Consider the following 17,643-nt stretch of genomic DNA (forward strand, 5'->3'; position numbering starts at 1 on the left):
CCATTTTGATCTATAAACTTAGCTTCCATTCCTTTCCTATCCCCTAGATATTTTTAAATGACAATATATTCTTTACTAGTGCCCTCCATGATGCATAATATTTGCCATTCAATTATCGAGCCTTTGATAAATCATATTGCCCTCTTGGATTTTTAATTTTAGATTTAGAGCTGAGTTTTGGGTGTACTGTTGAGATTACGCGGTTAATCTTTGGTTGAAGCCATGTGCTGACCTTCTATTTGGATGTAATGGGGGCTTTATTAAGCCTACCTATGGGTACTTACACATTACTGGATTTTTTAAATATTATTTGGCTATTTTGGTTAACTCTGTTCTTGCCAACCTCTTGGGGCTAGCACCCTAAACCTAATATATATATATATATATATATATATATAATCATTTGTAATTCATTCATTCAAGCTATTGATTTATAAAGGCCTAAGGCAATCTTCCTTTAGTGCACTTCCCTTGCTTATGTGCTTGGGTATTAGTACATTCTCTCTCCTGTTCATCTTTAAAGTTCTTTTACATTTTTCCATTATATTTTCACTTTACTGGATTAGGGTTTGTTGGAGATTTCTTTATACATCCTGTTACCTCTAAGACCTGCACTTCAAAATTTCACAAAGTTTACCATGTAGGAAGACTTGCCAATGTTACCACAAAAATACTTCCTCTCACTTTAGGCTTGTTTTCTTCTAGCACAAGTGGGGAAACTTCAGAAAATATTGTTTTGATGTTTTCATTAGAATAAGATAGATGGGGGACTTTTTCAAGACTAGTGCCTATCCAATTGGATTATGGACTCAATGCCAATAAACAAATGGGTCTGAATAAGAAGAAGAGGCACAATTAGGCTATCAATAATATGCTTTATCTAACCATACAGTTCTTTCCAAAACGCAGAAATTAATAGGAGAGCCTTTCCAAGGATGAGGTGCATTTACAAAGCAACCAAATATATTTTTCAACCATGAACAATGGAAAGGGACATTGACATTGACATTGATTCTTGCATTAGAATAGTAGAAGGTGACAAAACTAACTAGTAGAAGGTGATAATACCAACTACTCTTTTTACGACCAACTTCTCTGAGAGGTTGGGCAACTCTCTACGATTGATGGTTAGGAAATTTGTTTGGAACCCTCGACTGGGGCATTTGGTCTAACAACCCCAATCAAGGATAGTTGTTCCCCATGTTAATTTTTCTTAGGGCTATATTGTTCTTTGCTTTAGATAATTGAATTTCATCATATACGTATTGAATTCACCCCACAACATCATAACATCATTACATCATATGCAAATATATAGAAAGAACAATATCATCATTAATGCAGTGGAACATAAAGGAACAATAGAAGAAAAACATTCACAAATAGAGACACTAGGATTGGTCAGAAACCAGGGCAAAACCCCTCAAGGGGGAAAACCCTTTCAAATTATTCTTCTTATTAGATTGTCATAAAATGTTCAACCAAGAGAGAGTACAATGATCTAGATCTTCAGCCACAAAACCATCCAGCAAAATCAACCAAACAATATACAAGACATGAACCTAGCAACATACTAATCAATATCATGATTCAGAAGCTTGCGGTCAATAGTCATCATCTGCGGTCAATTGTCACTTGAAACTCTAGGTCTCAGCCGCAGGGAGCAAGTGCTCCTGTGTGCGGTTGAAGCGTTTTGAGTCTTGATCGCATGGAGAGGATTTTGTGCATGCGGCTACGACTGAAAATTTCACGTGACAACCCTGTAGTTGCAAATCCAAAAACCGTAATTCGTACGTGCGAGCTTCAAACCCTTCAATCTCAGACTTGTACAAACCAATTACTTGCGAACCAACTTCATGCCTGTGCTAGCCAAAACCAAAGAAGAGAAAAGAAGAATGCTTAATGATTGTCTCCAAATGAGGGTCACCCGGTCACTTGAATTGTATTTATAGGCTTCCAAGGGTGTCCAAGTTCATTTTAGGGCCGACATGTCCTTTTGTGCACATGTGGGATTCACTTCAAAAATACACTTTCCCTTGTCCAAATCAAGTCCTTCAAAGGTCAAAATTGGTCCTCTTGGAAAGAGTAATCTAGTCCCATGATTGGAATTTGTCATTAATCTGCCAAATTAACACTCGCTTTCTGCTAGGGAGAAATTCCAACTGCATAATGTAATCATTGCATGTATCCCGTCGTCATATGATGTCCCATTACAAATATCTCGTCAACAAATGTCGTATTTGCTCATCTCTGCGCATCTTTGCGCATCCCTGCTCATATCTGCTCATCTTTGCTCATATGCTTAACACTCTTGAATCTAAAAGCAAAAGAATTTGACATCATAGGGGAGCTCACGCTGCTGCCCTTTTTTTCATTGGGGAGGCTATGCTACCACACAGAATCATTTGCTAGTGGGGAGCCCAATGCTACACTCGAGAAACTCTGCCAGCGGGGAGCCCAATGCTACAGCCTGGGAAACTTGTCGTTGGGTAGCCAATGCTACCACCCGGAATCCAATGATAATGAGGAAGGTCCTATGGGACACTCTCACCTCATGTCTACGACAATGGGGAAGGTCCTATAGGACACTCGCATCCCAAGTCGTCTTACATAGGGGAGCATCTAACTATCACCCTATATCGAGCAATAGGCGAGATACCACTTACGAAGCAAGGATTACAACCATCCCATTGTGTAGTCAATGGGCGAAATACCACTTGCTATACAAGGTAAGGATCACAACCATCCTATTTCCTGTTGATCTTCCTAGCAATGACCCTAAAGAGTCATGTGGTAGAACACCTACATCTCTAGCTTGAGCGGGATGCCATTTACTGTAATTAGTAAGGATCACGCCTAGCTTGAACAACCAACACCTATTGGCTAGATGGGTGGGAAAGACAAATGTCAACTGGGGTATATTCTGCCAAATCCAGAGGTCCCTCAACCCCAGGAGCTCTACGAATCAATTGTTCACCTTGGGAGCTCAGACAGGGGGGAAGAGCTAGCTCAGTGTCCTCGATAAGCCCAAACCCTTGCCTAGGAGGGTCATATCCATCAATCCATGTTGCTCTCAATAGATTAGAAACATATCACCGTGCTCATATCTGGTACTAGCTCAAACAATTGACTAAAGAGTTCAATCATACTGTTTTATGTAGTTCTTTTGAGCAACATTCTTCTGTTTTCCTGTTCATATGGAACATCAAATTAAATATTATGTTAGAGAAAATATATGTCATAAAAGGATATCTTATTCATCTTCCCTCTCACGGAGGCAACAACCACAAGCCTAAGCTTGTCTCATATAGCAACATTGTCTCAATCTATGGAGATATTTCTATCCCGGCGATATACGAGATTCTTTTCCAATCGGACCTTAGTCTTGTTGTCGCAATATATCACTGTCATATCCAGAGATTGCTCAAACAACTCTCCAAAGAGCTTTCTTAACCAAACTGTCTCGCAAATAGCCATGCTAGCAATAATGTACTCAACCTCCAACCCTCCCGGATGATGTGCTTCTTTTGTCCAAGTCAAACCCAGTCAAATCTCTTCCAGTAGCACAACATCGACCCCCAACTTCAAAATTTCGGGCTCTACTGTAGGTTTGAAATTTTCGGCCCTCTCAGCAGTGGCTGCTGCCACACGTGTGAGCTTATTATGGCCTCCCAAGAATTCTTTAGACCTTCACTTGGATTTCTCCTTCTTTTGGTGCTTGAGGATGGCATAATCTGACCTTCGCTAACCTTCTTTCTATTCCTTCTTCAAGATCGAACATGCAGAAGAAAAACCCTAGACCAACAACAAAAATCCTATCCTTCCTTTGCACGTGTGAGAGAGAAATAACCTAGAAACAAGTCTTCTTCATTCTCTTCCTTCTTCACTGCCTTCTTCCTCTTCCTCCTTTGCTTGAATGAGTGAGTGATGAATGTCTTCGAAGGAGGTCAAGTTCCCTCCTTTATATAGGTTTCTTAAGGTGATTGTGGTTCCTCAAATTACGCTGACTTCCTAGCTGTCAGGCCGACTTGGTTTTGAAGGGTATTTTGACACTTTTTAATGAGAAAAATAATTTTCTTTACAAGTTACAATGTGCCCGATGGGGTCTTCAACTTATGACAATGACTCTTTTGACTTCTTGACCTAGGACAAATCCTAGAAGCACTCAATGGGTGCCTGACCTCTAAAATAAAAGACCTTGAGAATGAAACCCATGCTCCAAAGATAATAATAATAATAATAGGTTTTTCTTTCATTTTACAATATACAAGAATCAAAAGTACATTTCCTATTTATGAAGACCGAACCTAGTTACACATTTTTCGACACTCCCTCTTAACTAGGGAGGTATTCATAAATTATACATGGATATTCTCAATCTGAGGAGATCTCATAAGAAGAGTTGGATTGGTAACCCATTTGTTTAGCATCATATCAACCAACATTGTCATATATCCAGGCTTTGACTAACAACTCTATCTCTCCACAAGATCAGAGCACAATGTTGGCGAGACCAATGATTTATAGACAACATCATCATTGTCTCTTTCGGAAGGATAACCCATCCGGATTCTCTCAGAACATGTTCCACCGGGACTATTCTTATCTTGGATAGCCAACCTTCAAAGAATATCGGTCCTCTATGACTACTCTTATATTGGATGCCCTACCACATCCTCAAAGAGTATCGGATGCCAGATGCTTACCCAATCCTCCATTCTTTCTTCCCAAGTGAAGACAAGAATGATGTGCCTATCTCTCCCTCTCAACCAGGGAGGATATATCAACCAAACCAAGCTTGTCTCTCAAATACACAAGCTTTTTGTTAGGAAGAGATTTTGTCAAAATATCAACTATCTGTTCATTAGTGGAGATATATCGTAGCTGCAATACACCATCTTGTACTAGCTTTCGAATGTAGTGATACTTGTTGTTTATATGCTTTGTCTTTCCATGAAACACTGGGTCTTCAGAGAATCTTATACAATTGGTGTTATCACAATATATTACTGTAGGGTCCATTGGTCCTTCAAACAAGTCAGATAGCAGCTTCCTCAACCAGACAACTTCTCTACTTATTTCACAGGGTGCAATATACTCAACCTCAACACTACTCAAAGCAACTGTATCTTGTTGTCTGCTCATCCATGAGATCATGGAGGGGATCCCAAACTAAAACATCCTCCTATAGTGCTCCTTCCATCCTACTCATTGCCTCCCTAGTCGGAATCTGTATATACAATCAAATGGACATCATTCCTCCTATCATATTTCAGGCAGTATTGGATTGTTCCTTGCAAATGTCTCAATATATGTTTTGTTGCTATCCAACGATCATGCTTCGATGCCACTTGGAATTGATTGAAAACATTTGCTGCAAACATATGCATGGTCTTGTATTCACCAGTACATCAATGAGCCAATCAATTGTCTATACCTGGTAGGATCCATAGGGCTTGATTCAAAGCTACTTAGCCTTTTCAAGTTTGTGATCATTGGGGTTGTCATTGGTTTGTAATCCATCATGTCAAACCTCTTCAACATCTCGATCACATATTTCCCTTGACCGAGATAGATCTCATCAGGTCCTTTCTAGACTTCCAGTCCCAAATAGTAGTGCATCAGCCCTAGATCCTTCATTTCAAATTTTGCTGCTAGTTGATTCTTACATTCTTCAATTCAACCTTCCACACATTTCAAGAGAAGATCATCCACATACAAAAGAATGATTACTTACTCTCCCTTCACAACCTTAATATAAAGGTTCAGATCAACAAAACTCTTTGTGAAGCCTAATCTCTGTAGGTATGCATCCATCCTAGCATACCATGCCTTTGGAGCTTGCTTGAGGCCATATAATGTCGTCTTCAATTTGCAGACATATGCCTCTCTATCTTTAACTTCTCATCCCAAGGGTTGCTCTATATAGACTTCCTCATCAATTGTGCCATTCAAGAATGCAGTCTTGACATCCTTTTCGTGGATGTTACTTTCCATCGATGCTGCCAAAGAGACCAACGAATGTATAGTTGTATACCTTGCTGTTGGAGCAAATGTCTCTTCATAATTGATGCCTTCCTGTTGAGAGAAGCCCCTAGCCACAAATCTTGCCTTATATTTATCAATACTTCCATCTGCTGCATGTTTAATCTTGTAGAGCCACTTGGAAGTTACCATAGATTTGTCTTCAGGCCTAGGTACGATCTCCCAAACTCCATTTTTCATTATCGATTGATACTCTTCATTCATGGCATCCTTCCATTCTTGGTGTGTGACAACTTCTTCAAAGGTGGATGGCTCTACTTCTATCAACTTCGTCATATAGGTTGCATACCCAGAATATCATTTGGGCTTCTTGCTTTCCCTGAATGTGCCTTGAACTGCTCCATGACCTTTTGCATCAAGTAGTGTAGACTTCAACTAGTTAGGTCTCTTTCTAGTTTTGGGGATTACCACAGGTTGTATAGGTTCACTAGGACCTTCATATTCATGATTTGATTCTTCTTCCTCCCTAATAACTTCCTCTTCAAATACTAGAAGTTATTGTTGAAATATGTAACTAGGTTTGGTCTTCATAATGACATGTAATGTTGATTTTATGTATCCAATGAAAAGAGAAAAATAAATTTATTATTATTGTTCTTGAGGCATGGGTTGCTCAAGGGAAATTTATTTTAGGTCAAGCTCCATTGAGAGCTTCTAGGATTTGTCATTGAGTCTATAAAGTCAAAAGAGTTATTGTCATGTATGAATCATAGTTTTAAAAACCGTTCACAAAAACCGGTAACCGGTCAAACCGGCCGGTCCGAACCGGCCTGAAAACCCGGTCAGCTCCCTCGTTTGCCCGAAAATTGGCCCTAACCAGTAAAAACCGACCGGTTTAGGACGAAACCGGCCGGTTTGTATCAAACCGGCCGGTTCTGTCCTAAACCGGCCGGTTTATGACAAGCCCACCGTTTAATGAAAAAAGCGCAGCTGTTTTGTGGTTTAGGGGTTTTGGGGGGGAGGTAAAGGTATTTTCCCCGCAAAAACACCCTCTCCAAGCTATAAGAGACCCCTCTCACTCTCATTTCTCTCACACAACTGATTTGGAGTGTTTGTGAGCTTGGAGAGTGTGGAGTTTTTGCTGAAGTAGTCATCTTGGAGTTGGAGTTGGAGCTATTTTGGAGATAGTGTGTAGCTACCAGTGGAGTTGCCATCTTCAAGAGGAGGCTAAGGGAGCTAGTTTGCATTTCCAGGTAAGGATTTGCACTTGATAATTCCTCATTTGAGTCTGCTGTCCATGAATTTTTTTTTAATGTGTTATACTTATAAACTTCTCACTTCTATGATCTATCATGTATGCTATAAACTCTCTAGCTCTATGCTATCAAATTTTGTAGCTTGAGCCTTGCATGTGCATTTGTTTTTCTACATTTATCTTTGGTTTTCCATTTTGCTTAGCTGCAATTTTTTTTTAAATGGCAGATTTCTTTGCAAATTGTTATTATTTCAAGCAAACATGGCTCCAAAAGGAAAGGACAGTGCATGGGTTCATTGTGATGTAATTGATGGAAAAATGATATGCAAATTATGCCATAAATCTATTGGAGGTGGGGGTATTTTTTAGGTTGAAACAACACTTGGCTGGGGTAAGAGGCCAAGTAAAGCCATGTGATGCACCAAAAGAACTGTTAGGTCCTATTAGGGCAGAATACATTGCCAAGCTTGAAAAATTTTATGAGGATAAGGCTAGGGAGAAGGCCATCCAAGATGAAATTGCAAGGAAGAGGGAATTAATAGAAGCCATGAAAGAGAGTGGGTATGATGATTATGAGATTCAAGACTCCACTTCTATCCCTTCCACCAATGACCCCTTTCACTATGTTCATCCTTCTGTTGGAGTTGGCCAACCATCAAAAGGAACAAAGAGAGCAAACATCCAAAGTTATTTCTCATCTTCTGCCAACATTGCCTCTTCTAAATCTAATCCCACTTCCTCCCAGCCAAGTTCTCAACCCACTTTGGATCAACATTGGAAAAAACAATGCAAAGAAACTTCTGACCAATACATTGCTAGATGGTGGTATGATTCAGATATCCCATTTAATGCTGCTCGCTCACCTTATTACCAAGCTATGTGGGACTCTGTTATAGCTGCAGGAAAGGGCTTCAAAGGCCCTAGTATGCATGACTTGAGGGGAGCTCTTTTGCAAAAAGAGATATCTTCCATTGATGAGTATTTGGTTGAGTTTAAAGAGTCATGGCTCAAAACAGGTTGTTCCATTATGTCAGATGGATGGACCGATGGAAAGAACCGCACTATCATTAATTTCCTTATTTCTTGCCCTCAAGGAACCATGTTTTTGAAATCAGTTGATGCATCTGATAAGGTAAAGGATGCAAGCCTTCTATTTGAGCTTTTGGATAACATTATTCAGGAAGTTGGGGAGCAGCATGTTGTGCAGGTCATCACTGATAATGCCTCAAACTATGTTCTTGCTGGAAAGATGCTTGAGGCCAAATATAAGACCATATTTTGGACTCCATGTGCTGCACATTGCATAGACCTCATGCTTGAGGATATAGGCAAAGTGGAGTGGGTAAAAAACACTGTAGAGCATGCCAAGTGCATTACAAAATACATTTACAACCACTCATGGGTATTGAGCCTAATGAGGAAACACACTGGAGGCAAAGAGCTTGTTAGGCCTGCAATTACGAGATTTGCAACTCACTTCCTCACGTTGCAATGTCTCAATGGTCAACATAAAAACTTGCAGAAAATGTTTTCCTCTGAAGAATGGTCTGAATCTCGGTGGGCTCGTAGACCAGATGGAAAAGACACCAAAAAGAAAGTGTTAGACACTGATTTTTGGAAAAGGTCTGTAGAGCTTGTGAAAATTACCGAGCCCCTTGTTAAGGTGCTAAGGTTGGTGGATGGGGAAATATTGGCCATGGGCTACATTTATGAAGCTATGGATCAGGCAAAGGAGCAGATACGGGCAGCTTACAAGGACAGGTTAGCTAAATATGGCCGTATATGGGAGATCATTGATAACAGATGGAACAATCAACTCCATCGTCCTATACATGCAGCCGGGTATTTTTTGAACCCAAGGTATCACTATAAAAATCGGCTAGGAGATCAGCATGATGGGGAGGTCAGAGCTGGATTGATTGATTGCTTGGAGCGCATGGTCCCTAACCATGTAGACCAGTTGGAAATACATAGACAACTTACTATTTTCAATATGGCAAGTGGTACTTTTGGCAAAAACTTGGCAAAGATGGCAAGAGATGTGGACCAACCAGGTAAGCAATTCCAATTTCCATTTTGTTTTTCATTTCAAGTTAAAATTGTTTACGTTCTTTACAATTCAAATTATAAACTAAGTTACTAATTATTGTCTTTTTCTTTGCAGCACATTGGTGGGAGTCATTTGGTGGCCAGTGTCCTCAATTGCAAAGGTTTGCAATTAGAGTCCTCAGTCAAACTTGCAGTGCTTCAGGTTGTGAGCGCAATTGGTCTGTTTTTGAGCGCATACACACGAAGAAGAGAAACCGTTTGGAACAAAAACGGTTAAATGATCTTGTTTTTGTGCAATACAACCTTCGACTGAGGAGGAACCAAATGATGAGCAAATCACCTGATCTAGATCCCATTGTGTTGGACGATATTGATCCAACATCAGAATGGGTGGAGGAGACTGAAGATCCTATGTTTGAGGCTGATTTTGATATCGACATGGCTTTAGCGGGGGATGAGGCAGATTATGTGGCGGCATCAGAACCAGGATCAGTAGCGGCATCAAGGAAAGGCAAGGAACCAATGGAAGGCACTAGTCGTGCAGGTCGACAAACTCGTGCTTCCATTAGGTCCACTTCTATTGTCATTGGTGGCATTGATACTGATGTTGCAGATCAGGCTGAGGCATCCTCAGACTCTGAACCAGATGATGTCTATGTAGCTCCTGATGATGATCCTGTGTCTAGTAGTGGTGATGGACTTGATGATTGATCATGTGAACACTGTAGACTTGTAGTAGGCCAATGGCCTCATAGCTTGCAACATTGTTTTTGGACTTTATAGGCCATTTAGAGCCTCATTTCTTATGTATTTTGCTATTTTGTCGATGATATGTATTGCACTCGGTGCCATTTTGATATATTCACCTTTGCATGGTATACAAATGAGCAAACTTTGCATATTTTGTCTCTATTGGCTTGGAATCATGGTTTTACATCTTAAAAATAGTTTTGTTTCATTAAAAATTAATTATTTAATGTATTTTTTTAAAACCGGTTCGTTTAGACCAAACCAGTCCCGGTTAGACCGGTTCCGGTCGGTAAACCGGTTCATTAGGTGGACCGGTCCGGTCACCGGTTCCGGTTTTAAAAACATTGGTATGAATAACCCTTCTTGGGCATGTTACATTTTTATTTGAGTCAATATGAGTCTAAAATTGAAACCCCTCCAAGATCAAGGATGCAAGCCACAAGTCAAGTTGGCCTAGATACTTCATCAAGTCGGCTTGCCAAGATAAGTCGACCTATTTTGGACCCCAACAACGCCTATATAAAGGAGGACTCATCCTCTCTCAAAGGAGATAGAAAAGGGAACACATAAGTTCAATCTAGTGACAAGGAGTCTCATACCATAGCAAAGAAAGGATAAGAAAGGGAAGAATGAAAATCATAATTGTTTGGGCCTGTTATTTTTCACACGTGTGATTTGCAACTAAGGCACACTTTTCAGCTGTCAAAGGATGAAGATTATAGTCACCATAGAAGTCCAAACTTGGGTAGAAAGGGAGTCATCTTGAAGGGCGAGTGGTTGAAGAAAAGGTACTCACCAAGTGAAGAAGAAAGGAAGGCAACTTTTCCATTATCTTGATCACATGTACAATCTAGGGTTTTTGCAGTTACGCTGAATTACAGACAAAAAGTTGAAGGCCCGAAAAGAAGGTCGAAAGAGAAGCTATTGTCATTGGAAGGCTTGTTTGACTAAAGTTGACTTTGTGGAAGAAAAAGGTTCATCAAGGAAAGGCATTGACTTGATCTTGGAGGGGTTATGGTCAAGGGTCTAGGTCTTGGAATTCATCAATTGAAGATTCTATAAGAAGAAGAATTCGTTTGGGTTTTCCTTCTCAGGATTGGAGAGTTTTGGCCCTGGATGATCGCCTACATATTGTGTCCTATTGTCTCATTGTTCTATTGTTTTGGTAGCTGGTTGATGATAGAAGAATATTAATAATAATAAAAAGAAGAAGCTAATCAAATAAAGTAAAAACACAACACAATTAGTTATCATATCAAGAGAAATGATCCTCATACTACTGCCCTAGATTTCTCAACATGGTATCAGAGCTAAGGTGACAAGTCAAGAAAGGGCAGCTCAATAAAGGACACTGAAGGACATAGAAGATTATCAAAGGCATCAAGGACCACTCATTTCAAGAAGCACCTCAAGTACAAGGATTATATCATTATCTTAAAGGAAGTCAAAACCCTAGTTCGCTCAAAGAAGGACTACAAATGAAAGCATTTTCAAGGCTACTCATCCAAAGGGAAGCTAGAAGAAGGATGTTGTCATAATCAAGAATACAAGGTGATCTCCCCTCCTTGAAGGATCATCTTTTGAAGGAAGAAATCTCCATCAAGAAGACATCTCCATCACGAAGTCATCAAAATCTAGAAGGCAACAGATTGAAGATATTGTAATCAAGGAGTATCTTCACAAGTAAGTACATTTATGTCTACATCTGAATTAGTCTAAATGTCTTTTTGCAAGGAGAGCAACAAGTTGGTCAGGTCAATTAACTTTCTAGCATGGAAGAAGAGGACTGATTTGATCCTTATAGAAAATGAAGTCGTGGAACATGTTAAGTGCTCAATAACTAAACCTCCAAAGGAAGAAACTCAAGTACTTGCAAAAGTACATAAAAGGGGAAGTAAGGGCTCAAAGGATTCTCATTGAGTCCATCAAGGATCCCCAGATTCCATATGTATCAAAGTTGGAAACGACTAAAGAATTATATGACAAGATGGTGGAACTATTCTCTGTGAGTACGACTTGAGAAGTAATATTACTAAGACAAGAACTCTACAAAATGAAGATTTCCAAGGAAGAAGGAATAACCTCATATTTTATGAGGGTGTCAGAAATAAGGGACCAACTCCAAGAGTTGGGAGAAATAATGTCTGACAGGGAAATGACTACCATAGTGATCAATGCATTGCCAGAGGAATGGGGAAAATTTACATCAAGCATCTATGGAAAGAAGGAAGCTACTCCATTCAATGAACTATGGTCATTGTGCAAAATTGAAGAAACTAGGCTGAAGGCAAAAATTGATGTAGGATCAAGTGAACAAGCACAAGCATTTGCTACCATGACTAAAAGAAAAGGGAAGTTTGGGAAGGTTGGTCCTTAGAAAAAGAAGAAGAATATGGCCAAGGTTCAATGTTATGGTTGTCATGAGTATGGGCACTATAAAAGAGATTGTCCAAAATTCAAGAAGGACAACAATAAAAGAGGAAGGAAAGAAGCCCATATCATTGAAGAATTGGAAGAAGCTGAAAAGAAGAAATCCAAGAAGGGGGAAGTAAAAGATCTCTACTATGATTGAGACAGTCTTCCTCACCTAGTTCTTTTCCAGTTTCTGTTTCATGTTTTTTGTTGTAAAGTATAACTATCATGGTAGGAATCATTAGAAGCATGATAGGATGCATCATGTTATGAGATGGCATCATAAGAAGCATACAATATGAAGCAAGAGCTCGGGACATCATAAGAAGCTTGCAAAAGAGCTAAAGTAGAAGTCTATGGCAGTCACCTATAGTGAAAAGGAGCTCTTGGTAACCTCATTAGAAGCATAAGTAGTACTTATGGATAGAAGAAAGTCATCTAGTATAAAGCTCGTCATACATCATTCAAGAGGAGCATTTGTAGGATGAGGATGATCAATATCCTCTATTGAATCTTCAAAGGAAGATTCACCTATTGAAAGAAGCAAGTGTCTTGCCAGGATTTCCACCTTGTGAGGGATTCATGGGATGATGTTATGATGACTAAGAAATGAAGCATGTTAAGATGATTGAAAAACCTTCAATCAAGGAAGCTGCCGAAGGAATATGACCAAAAGAAAGGGATGAGGTATGTATGCTTGTATTTGATAAAATTGAGTCATGTCATATAGGTGCAGATAACAATGATAGATGCTCTTCCTCATGAGCATGATCAAGGAAAAGAATCTCCTCCTTGGAAAGGATGCCTAAAGGCATGGTTCACATATTGACTAGATGAAATCAACATAATGAGTCCTCATATGGAATATGAGGTGGTTAATACAAATGAAGGAACTATGAATGGGAGTTCTTGAGAAGCAATACGTGAAGAAAGTAAGGAGAGATCGTGAAAGATGCAACTACTGTTACATAGAAAAAGAAATCATGATCTGATAACTAGAGGGATTGACCTTGACATCTCCATGGAAAAGGTATGAAGACTCCAATGAAGTTTGGAAAGGCAAAAGACCTTTGACATTTAATGTTTTTAGAGATGTGTCAATATGTATGCAGGATGTTGATGTGTTAAAATTGGCAACTAGGGCCAAACTCCATGTGGGTCATCTTATTTATGGCAGCTGATATTTTTCTTGGATTCCTTTTGTCGAGAGGTGTAGGATTGTTCATCTAACGATCATCCGATTCTGATAAGTGTTTATGGAGATACAAATTTATTTGTATTTACTTGACAAATTGTCAAGGTTGGCCAGCAACTAAATGGGTGGCACACATGCTCAGTGTTTCATATAAATACAAGTAAGGTTGCAACATTATTCCATCATCTCATCTCATCTCATCTTATATTCTTCTCTCTCTCTCCTTACTTGATTGGGTTAACAAGGAGCAACTCTCACGTGGGAGAAGAAGGACGCAGCAAGGAGGAGGACGCAGGTGTGTTCCAGTGTTGATTGTGGTTGACCTAGGTGCAACAAGCAAGGGATGACTGCGTTGAACAACGAGGGTGGTATTTTGACTACGACCTAGTGTGGGGAGTCTCCCTCAAGCAAGCTGCAATTCTGATCTGCCATTCGTGGCCCTGATTTGATTCACGAAGTGACCAACGCTGACTAGTTAGGGCTGACTGCAGGGCTGCCAATACGTTGACCTGTTTTGACCATTTCTTTTGGGTTGTTTTGCACTGACCTTCATTGCTGTTGAAGTCTGAGTTGACCAAGGTTGACTCAAGGTCATTTGTGGACCATTTGATCTACTTTGCAAGTGCTAGTTAGGGTTTCTATTACTGCTGTCATAAAATTACAGATCTATACAATTGTACTATTTCTCTCTCTGCTGAACTATTGAAGATTATAGAAGAATTGATCAAAGAGTTTCCTCGCATTGGTGTTTGTCCTTGGCTAGCTGCCACATCTGGTGTCTCTTGTCTTGGCTTGTTTTCTGTCGATCTATTAATGTTCTATCTGCCATTTACTGTATGTTAATGTGATTTCTAATCAGTGGCTAATAAGAAGAAATTGAAGTAAACTGCACTAAGCATAGAACATACCATAAATTAACACCACAAGCATATGTCATGATGAAAAAACCATCACAAAAGTAATTTTGATTTAATGTTCATTCTTGAATTTAGAACAATATCTGGATGGGCTAATGCAGGTCTACCAAAGGAAGAGTTGTAGATGTCATCTACAACTGATACTCATGTGGTAGGATGAAGGATCTTGAAGGAAACATGATGTGAAGAAGGTTGGAAAGTATGAAGGAAGGTTAAATATGGACAAATGGATCACTTTCCGATGAAAGGAAGGATGACATGATTAACATGATTCATGAATGAAAGTGATGGATGGTTGATGCCCTATGAAGAAGTCCCAAAATATGTAGGATCCATAACAAAGAAGAAATTCATGACATCGAAAGAGGGAGTCCTACAAGCAACTTGTTGTTCCATGATCTCCACCTAGAGAGTTGCTGGAAACAAGTCCCGGTTTAAGAGGGAGCTTGGGTACATTCCTTTTATAGGAGTGGGTATATTCCTTTAGAGGAATGGGCATATCTTACCTGGTTAAGAGGGAGAGATAGACACATCATTCTTGTCTTCACATGGGAAGAAAGAATGGAGGATTGGGCAAGCATCTGGCATCCGATACTCTTTGAGGACGTGGTAGGGCATCCAAGATAAGAGTAATCGTAGAGGATCGGTATTCTTTGATGACTAGGAATCCAAGATAAGAATAGTCCTGGTGGAACATACTTTGAGAGAACTCGGGTGGGTTATGTTTCGAGAGAGACAACGATGAGGGTTTCTATAAATCATTGGTCTCGCTAACATTGTGCTTTGATCTTGTGGAGAGATAGAGCTATTAGTCAAGGCCTTGCTATGTGACAATGCTGGATGATATGATGCTAAACATATGGGTTACCGATCCGACTCTTCTTATGAGAATTCTTCAGGTTGAGAATGTCCAAGTACCTTGTATGGATTATGAATACCTCCCTAGTTAAGAGGGAGTGTTGAAATATGTAACTAGGTTTGGTCTTCATAATGACATGTAATCTTGATTTTATGCATCCAATCAAATCTCTTCCAGTCAAATCTCATCCAACAGCACAACTTCGACCCCTAGCTTCAGAATTTCGGCCTTTACTGCAGGTCTGAAATTTTCGACCCTCCCAGCAGTGGCTGTTGCCACACGTGTGAGCTCATTCCGGCCTCCCAATACTTCTTCAGACATTCGCTTGGATTTCTCCTTCTTTTGGTGCTTGAGGATGGCCTAATGTGACCTTTGCTAACCTTGTTTCTCTTCCTTCTTCAATATCGGACCTGCAAAAGAAAAATCCAAGACCAACAACAGAAACCCTAGCCTTCCTTCGCACGTGTGAGGGAGAAATAGCCCAGAAATGTCTTCCAAGGAGGTTGAGTTCCTTCCTTTATATAGGCTTCTTAAGGTGGACGTGGTTCCTCAAATTAGGCCGACTTCGCAACTGCCAGGCCGATTTGGTCTTGAAGGGTATTTTGACACTTTTTAATGACAAAAACAATTTTCTTTACAAGTTACAATGTGCCCATTGGAGTCTTCAACTTATGACAATGACTCTTTTGACTACTTGACCTACGACAAATCTTACAAGCACTCAATTTGTGCTTGACCTCTAAAATTAAAGACCTTGAGCATGAAACCCATGCTCCAAAGATAATAGTAATAATCTTTTCTTTCTTTTTACGATATACAAGAATCAAAAGTACATTTCCTATTTATGAAGACCGAATCAAAAGTACATTTCATTTTAATGGGAAGCCTTGTCAATCACTATCAATCAAGACAACAACCTATCTATAATACTGTCATGCTTCAACAAAATTGTTAGATCATGAAATCAAACAATATCAGGTTCTCAAACATATATTGTAACAAATCATCATCAGTGGCTTCATCATCACATATGAACATGACATCAAACAAGTTAGTGTCATATATCTTCATACAACATCACTTCTTTACTCAATCATCAAGTCATGGCATCCAATTTTACCACATTGTCATGTTTACTAAGCTTATCGAAACCTAACAAAGATCAACAAGCAGATCCCGAGAATCACTTTTATTATCAGGGTTACCATGCTTCTCACAAGTATTATCAATGTTGTCAAGTTCAACGTTGCAGGAAGCGCCCCCCCCGGATCCTAGGCCGGAATCGCGCCCCGTACGGAAGCGTTCCGGAAGCGCTCCAGGAAGCGCGATTCCGAGTTTTTAATGCGCTTCCTGGTTTTTATGAAGCGTGGGCCCCGAAGCGCGCTTCGGATGGCGCTTCGGGCCTCCGAAGCGCCACGCTTCGGGCCCGGAAGCGTACGCTTCACGAGCGCTTCCGAAAAAAACCGCGCGGGCAAGGAAAAATGTCTCATTTTTTTTAAAGTTAACTTAACTTAGCAATGAGGGGGTGGGTTAGGGTGAGTTTAGGGTGAGGAATGAAAAGCATAAAGCTCCCATTCATTCCTCATTTTCTCACTTTGAGTTTATGAGAGTTGGAGAAGAGAAGAGAGGAGAGGAGAAGAGAAGAGAGGAAAGGAGAGGAGAAGAGAGGAGAGCTTGGAGGAGTGAAGAAGGAGGAGCTAGGAGAAGGAGGAGGAGCTTGGAGCAAGAGCTTGGAGGACTTCATCTACAAGAGTTAAAGAGGTAAGTTCAAACCCCAAACTCCCTTGTTTTTTTGAAAAAAAATTTGTATTTTTCTCCTCCCTCTCCTACTCTTTCCCATTGTTTCTACTTGCTCCTTTATTTACAGGTTGTCCACCACCTATATCCATATTCCAAGATGGTGTTCTTTTGGCTTCTATGTATCATTCCACTCTTGGTTTTAATGATGGCAAGGGTGAGGAATAGAAGGGAAGAGGAAGGGGATGAACTTGGTCCTAATAGTAGTGACCCAATGTATGATGAGGAGGAAGGGTTTGAAGAGGAAGGGGATGAACTTGAAGGGGACACTGAAGCACAAGATGGGAATGGTACATCAACACCCTTGTGGAACTATGTGACCAAACTTGATGGGGGAAAGGGTGGTGGATCTTACAAATTTGTGTGCCCTCATGGTTGTCATGGAGGAAAACCATATTGTGGTTCATATACCCGTCTGAGGAGG

At 40.0% G+C, this 17,643-nt stretch overlaps 1 protein-coding gene across 1 annotated transcript in view; it reads left to right on the forward strand.

Annotated features, from left to right (window-relative positions):
* The window catches only part of LOC149238539 (pescadillo-like protein), a 152,335-nt gene that overhangs the window by 28,762 nt on the left and 105,930 nt on the right, over positions 1 to 17,643 (forward strand). The gene's annotated exons all lie outside the window — the stretch shown is intronic.

This window comes from Pinus tabuliformis, chromosome 8 (genome assembly GCF_031772625.1).
Source record: "Pinus tabuliformis cultivar Carrire ecotype Pingquan chromosome 8, CPIR1, whole genome shotgun sequence".
Lineage (NCBI taxonomy): Eukaryota > Viridiplantae > Streptophyta > Pinopsida > Pinales > Pinaceae > Pinus > Pinus tabuliformis.